This window comes from Schistocerca piceifrons, chromosome 7, assembly GCF_021461385.2.
Source record: "Schistocerca piceifrons isolate TAMUIC-IGC-003096 chromosome 7, iqSchPice1.1, whole genome shotgun sequence".
Lineage (NCBI taxonomy): Eukaryota > Metazoa > Arthropoda > Insecta > Orthoptera > Acrididae > Schistocerca > Schistocerca piceifrons.
This window is the reverse complement of record NC_060144.1, coordinates 352,346,629-352,354,130: the sequence shown is the minus strand read 5'-3', so window position 1 is coordinate 352,354,130 and position 7,502 is coordinate 352,346,629. Positions and strand designations below refer to the sequence as shown.

Sequence of the window (7,502 nt, the reverse complement as noted above, 5' to 3'; positions counted from 1 at the left end):
CAGATTTAAGTTGCTTAATGCCTCTTTGCTCCATTTCATTTCTAGAATATCAAACAATTAATACAAAAACAATTCTTTCACAAACAAGTAGTGTAAAAGAGTCTACTGTGAAAAAAGAGCTTTATTCCTGCATTTATGAAACCTACTTATTGAAAAAAATGTGCAAAATCCCCAACATGAAACTCTGAAATCAACCACTAGCCGCCTAACAATAAGCAAACAACTAGCAAAAAGCACTGTGGTACACCCTTTGTGCGAGTTATTGCTGCCTAATGCACATGCGCGAATTGATGGCAGTTTAGAACTGCTCTCTATTCTGGCGCACGGATAATGTGTCTGCTAATTTTCGTAGTTTCACCCATTCTACCACTAGATGGCTTTTGCGTTGGACCAGTACCATTCGCGGCGGATTGTCATGTGATACCCATTTTAAATATATAAATAGACAATGGATTAAGGTTGGATCTACCTTTTTGCAAGTATCCAAATCAATGCACACCCACATACCAACTGAAGAAACAATTAAAGTAATTGAAAGACAACTACAGTGGACAAACATTATACCAAAAACACATACACAGGAAGTCTCAACTATTTTGAAGGTAATCACTGGTCAAAATTATTTCAGAGTGAAAGATGAACTCTACATCCCACATGAAGGATTCCCCATGTGGTCACCGATAAGTGGCCTGCTGGCCACCATCTTCCTTAACCACCTTGAAAACAAAATCTTTGACGAAATAATGGAAACAAAAAAGTACAAAGTAATGTACTGGTACAGTTATGTTGATGATATAATTTGCTTGACACATGAAACACGTGATTGGACACTACAGAATACACAGAGCCATCAACACTGGTCACCCAAAAATACCCTTCATCCCTGAAACTGAAGAGACAAAGACATAGATTTACTAGGCATCACAATAAAAACCAAAAAACACTGGTTTTCAGTGCATAGAAAAGCAACACCAAACAGTACAATTATTCACAGCACAGGAAACCACCCAACAACTGATAAGCAGGCCATCCTCAGATACATCCTACAAACATACATAAGTAGGTATGTAAATACATTTCATAATGACGTGAAATATGTCACTTTAACGTAAGTTTTCTTAACACAATATTTTTTACTGCTTCAGATCTAAAAATTCATCTATTGAGTAGAAGGAGTTGTCATTCAGAATTTTTTTTAAACTTGTTTTTAAATGTTGGTTGGCTATATGCCAGACTTTTAATGCTATTTGATAAATTACCAAAGATTTTTGTGGCAACGTCAGATTTAACCCAGAATAGTGACGATCATGCTTTCTTCCAGTTTTGTACCAATGCACTTCACTGTTATTTTTGAATTGGGGTGGGTTATTAATAACAAATTTCATAAGTAAATATAGTATCTTGAAGGTACTGTGAATATCCTGAGTTCCCTAAATAAATGTTGCAAGGTGATTTTGGGTGGGATCCAGCTATCATTCTGATTATATGCTTTTTTGCAATGACTTCCTCTTAATGAGGAATTACCCCAAAATGTGATGCCATATGAAAGCAATGAATGAAAATACGCATAGTAAGTTAATTTACTGATATGTTTGTCATTAAAATTTGCAATAAGCCTAATAGCATAAGGAGCTGAACCTAACTGTTCCAGCAGATCAATGTGTTTCTACCAATTCAATTTAACATCAATGCACACACCCAGAAACTTTGAATTACCAAAGACTTCTATTCATAGTTCATATCTATAAATGGTTTTATGCCATTTACTTTAGTGTACAAAATTATATATACTGTGTTTTCTCCTAATTTAGTGATAGTCAATTTGCAGACAACCACTTAATCATTTTCTGAAAGACATTATTCAGTTTCCTCGGCTGATTTTTGTTTGTTGGGTGTGATTACTGTACTTGTGTGATCAACAAAAAGAACTAGCTTTGCATCTTCATTAATATAGAGTGGCAAGTCTTTAATATATATTATGAACAATAAGAACCCAAAACTGAACCCTGTGGGACACCATTCTTCATACTTCCCCAGTTAGAGGGTTTGCGGACTATCTGTACTGTTAATTTCGGCCTTCTGCATTCTTCCAGTTAAATATGAATTCATATGCTGATCTAGAAGTATTTCATGATCACACAATGAAAAGCCTTTTAGAGATTAGAAATTATCTCAATGGGTTATGTTTGGTTATTCAGTGCAGTTAATATTTGATTAGTAGAAACATATATAGCATTTCTTGTTGAAAAACATTTCTGAAAACCAAATTGACATTTTATTGGTACCATACTTCATTTTTGCTAATACATAATGTTACTCTTGAATACATTATTTTTTCAAAAATTTCAGATAAAGCTATCAGAAGTGAGAATGGGCAGTAGTTGTTAGCAACACACGTATCCCCTTTTTTATACAATGGTTTCACAATAGCATATTTTAGTTTATCTGGAAAAATGCCCCATTTCAGTGAGGTACTAGACATGTGGCTGAGAATCCTCCTTATCAGTTGGGAACAAGCTTTTAGTACTCTGTTGAAAATGCCATCAATTCCAAGTGAGCTTTTACTTTTGAGTGAATTTATTACTTTGCTCATTTTAGTAGGAGAGGTGGGCTGAATTTGTTTTAACAAATAACATAGGTAGGCCTATTGCCTCTTCGACGTGCAGCCATGAATTTTGTAATGAATAGTGGGATCATATTGTCTCTAAAACACTTTTAGTGTTTTCTGCTACTGACTTCTTGTTAACAAACTTTTCACTGTGTTTGATAGAAACTTCCTGTGCTCTTAATTGCCCTGTGTCCCTTTTAACAATATTCAAAAATGGCACAATATGACATTTGGCAACAAAATAACACACACAAAAGAAACATCATGCAGGAACATGGTATAAATGTGCCATATAAAACAAACAATACTCGGCAGAAAAGACTGAAAATACCTAACACCACCAAAGACATAGTCAACAAAGTAGGTATATACCAACTAACCTGCAAATACTGTAATTCAGTATACATTGGGCAGACATGCAGAAATTTCTCAATAAGATACATTGGACAAATATGCAGAAATTTCCGAATTTGATACTCCGAGCATTTATAATCACTGAAAAGTGACAGCACACTTTCCACATTTGCAGAGCATTTCATCAAAAACGACTACTCCTCCCGTGGCATAGAAACAGACGTAAATCCTGAAACACGGAAACCATATGTCACAACTTTTAACAATAGAAGACAATTACTATCTCCACAAGGCTACCACACGGTGCAAAAAGTTATCAATGACCAAATAGTACTGTGTAATAAAAGACTATTCTACATTCTGATTGAATTATCGGACACACACACTGAGACGACATTTCACAGTGCGCGGGCGTCAAAGAAAAACTAAAGATTAAACATATGAGAAACGACAGAAGGAAGCGCATCAGAGAAGTAAATCTGTGCAGGGTATGGGTGTGTCCAAGCTGCAGCGGAGTAACAGCACGTAGTATTTGCAAACGAACAGGAGAAAACGTGAGTAAATACTATAAAAATGCAAAAGAGAATCCATGAATATACAAACCACACGAAATAGTTCGCCGTACCAAAGCTTCACAAAATCTTTGTCGATGTCCACAGGTCCAGATCAATTACATGAAATCGCATTTGATATATAAAACAAGTTGTCACAGCCAAAAACTAGGAAAATACAACGGTAAGGACAGAAACTAACATATGCCATTAATTTCACCAAAATATACAAATTAAAGATCGGATAATAAAATTAATGCAGACGGTTTTCTAACATCCCTCATGTATGCAGATGTCTAGTGTTCTGATTTAGACCTGTGGCTTATTTTGGTGTGCAGCCACAGGACACACGTAGTGTAAAATAAAGGCTAAAGTGCACATATAATTTAAATGACAACAAAATTTGATGCATCATATTCCATATCCTAAAATAACTCGTACGTATGTATTTTCAGGAAAATAGCAAGAAACCCACTGAGAATGCTACAAATGCTGTGACCCATTTTTGGGTGATACAGTAAAACACTAATTTGTGTACTTACAAAAAGGTGGACTCATCCTTAATCAATTAATATTTTTCTGCAACCACTGGAACTGAGCTCAAACTCAAATATGATGTAAATAGACCATTGTGTTATAGAAGATGAGAAGCAGAAACTCTCAGGAATACCTGTAATGCTGCCTTTAGAGCACGTAGTTCTCCAGTTGGACAACTCTGAAGTTGCTGGGCATAAGACTGATGAACTACAAGAGGAAATTATCAACAAATGAATCCTTCAAAGGATGGTGTACTGGCAAGTATTCCACAGGGGATACTCAGGATCCACTATTTTATGTGTATTAATAATCTTGTGTTGCCTATATATTTATTGTAAATGTTGTCACAATAGCAGTAAGAAAATGTGTCGAATAGCAAGTATAGACTGTTGGGTCAGAATTTGTATGAGAAATAATGAGATATACCCCAACTCGCCAAACAGATGTAGACTATGGTGAGTGGTTAATGAATCATTGCCCTACAGCCAGACAGAGACTGGAGGGCTGCTAGTCCTCTACCAACGAGAACTAGGGACACTGAATCCCATTCTTCAAAACCAGATATCCCACAATTATGCCCAAAGTCATAGAATGTAGTGGTAAAATATTGACATGTTTTGTGAAAATATGTATAACTCTGTTGAAAATAAAGAATGATTGCAGTCGTAATTTTGTAAGACGTGGTCAGAGGTAAAAATGTAACATGAGTGTTATGTTGTATAATACTGTTGACAATGAAGAAAGATACCAGCCTTACCTTTATGAGTTGTAGTCACATGAAAATGTAAAATGAATGTAAATAAACGGAAATAATAATCCATTGGCACTACTGATGAGATGACAATACGAATTTTGTAGTCTCTTTTACGAACGAAATGGGAGGTGTCACAGAATCCAATATTAAGAGATGAAGTATCAAATTAAGTGTACTTTGTATCTAAGAGCTGTCTTGGGAAGACAGCAGAAGCAATTGTGCCATCATTTACTCAAGCAGCATCAGCATGGGACTGGCTTTCATCGGCCCTAAGTTTCCTCGAGAATTACACTGAGTTCTGTCTTGGAAGATCCTTTTAGCTTGTAGGTTCCTTACAGGTTTGAGTCCTGCAACTGCCCGCGTGAAAGTCTCTCTTCAGTTGTATCTATTGAGCTAAGCACTTGTCAGTCAAACATGAAATCCTTACTCCCTCTCAGGACAAGACAATATTATTTCTTTATGTCTCTCCATCCTATCTTATGGCATTGTTTTGCACAAAAAAGAGTATAGCATTGAAGATAATACATGAGAAATAATTTTCTGGCCAATGTGTTTGTGTTTTTCTTTGTTTGTTTTGCTGCTGTTGATGATGGTCAGAAGCTGTGTCAGGTTTCTACTGATAAATCATCTCACTGTTCTTATGCCTCTGCATTAGGCAACATGCATATGCAACATCATGCTTACAGTGTTAAGTACAGTACGTACTAAGCATACGTATTGTGGGGTGAAAGCCCCATAGCTATAGTAGTATTAAGTATTTGAATGTTGTTAATTTTATCACCTTAATACACGTGTATCTTAAAATACATGCCGTTCCAAGTCACATAACATGGCCACTGTTACAAAGACTGGAGACATTATTTCATTTTTGCAACAATGTCAGGAATAAAACAGATATCCTAAAATGTGAATATATATTAGCAGCCACATGTGACAGTGGATCAAGAACACCCACCATTCATCTGTTTTGCCAGGTAACGTGTATGTGAAGTGCTAATTGGCAGTGGGAACAACCATGGGTAACAAATCAACATCAGCTGATTAAAATACAGGGCTATTCAGAATCAAGAAACAGATTTCAGACATTTATATCTTCTAAATTACAAAAGATGGTGCCATAAATCCAGCATTTCTGGGTGGACAACAGTTTAAAATTTGAATTCTAGAACTAGACTTGCTTCAAAACTTTATTTCCTCAATGTGAAGGTGATTAAAATGACTTCAGCTTCATGCAAGATGGTACCCTGGCTCATACCTCTAATTACATCCATTGTGACCTGAATGACATCATTCGAGGATGTTGGACTGGAAGAAGAGGAGCATAAGATGAACTTCATCGCCAGTGACCTCACTGGTCTCCAGATGTGACTTCTTGACGTCTATGTCTGAGGTTATGTGAAAGACCACATTTTTATCCCCCCTATGTCTGACACTCTTGAAAGTCTGTGACAGCGCTTTGTTGAAGCTGTGAATTTGATAACAAGAGACCAGCTGCTTTGTGCGTGGCAGGCAATGGGCCACCGCTTTGATATTTGTTGTTTAGCACATGGTACTCACATTGAATACATAAAAATTAGAAATTTTCTCTTTCCAGGAACTTTGGAATCGTGTTTCTATCTTTTGTAGTTTAGAAGTGATCAATATTGGAAATCTCTTCCTTCTTGTTGAATAGTTCTGTAAAATTGGTATTTTATTGATTAAAAACATGAAAATAAATCACACACGAGTTTTGATGCAACATCCATTTTTTCAACAGAAACAGAAGAACTAGAATAACACCAAAGACTTTGTACATAATCAGTTTACATGTTGAAATATTGTTAAGATATATTACCATTAATCTCACAAATACTTTGATATTCCCTCCCCATATTTTATATTACGGCAATGATTTTATCCGTCACTTGTAACTTAGCATATAGTAATTATTTTGTAAGCTCGCCACACTAGCAAAACCTTCAGAAGCCCCTTGATCTTCACCTAATGCCTATAACCTAGATGCATTTGAACTGCTTGCTGTAGTCCAGCCTTACTGTGCATCTACAATTTTTACGATCAGGCCTCCCTCCATTATGAAACTGGTGATTCTACAACTGCGCACACACTCTGCAAGTCCCTGTACAGTGCACAACAGAAGGTACCATGTTCTATTACATGTCATTTCCTTTCCTGTTCCACTCACAAATAGAGTGACAGAAAAACAGCTGTCTATAAGCCTCTGTAGAAGCCCCAATTTCTTGCATCTTATCTTTGTGGTCCTGATGCAAAATGTACATTGATGGCAGTAGAACTGATCTGGAATCAGCCTCAAATGCTGGTTCTCTAAATTTCCACAGCACTGCTTTGTGAAAAGAGCATCGATTCCCCTCCAGGGATTCGCATTTGAGTTTAAGAAGCATCTCTGTAATACTTGTGTGCGGATCGAACTTACTGGTAACAAAACTAGTAGCATGCTTCTGAATTGTTTTAATCTCTTCCTTTATTCTGACCTGGTGGGGATCGCAAACAGTTGAGCAGTACAAAAGACTGGGTGACACTAGCATTCTATACGCTGTCTCCTTTATAGGTGAGCTATACTTTCCCAAAATTTCTCCAATGAAACGAAGTTGAGCATTTGCCTTCACTACCACCAACCTGGTATGCTCATTCGATTTCATATCACGTTGCAACATTATGCCTAGATATTTGACTGATGTGA

The 7,502-nt window shown here is 36.4% G+C and overlaps 1 long non-coding RNA gene across 1 annotated transcript; it reads left to right on the top strand.

Annotated features, from left to right (window-relative positions):
- The first annotated feature begins 3,427 nt into the window (after positions 1-3,427).
- LOC124805112 lies at positions 3,428-4,719 on the top strand. The gene is made up of 3 exons (XR_007017395.1): positions 3,428-3,516; positions 3,622-3,697; positions 3,969-4,719. It is a non-coding gene; the product is annotated as an uncharacterized LOC124805112 (long non-coding RNA).
- Positions 4,720-7,502: the final 2,783 nt, after the last annotated feature.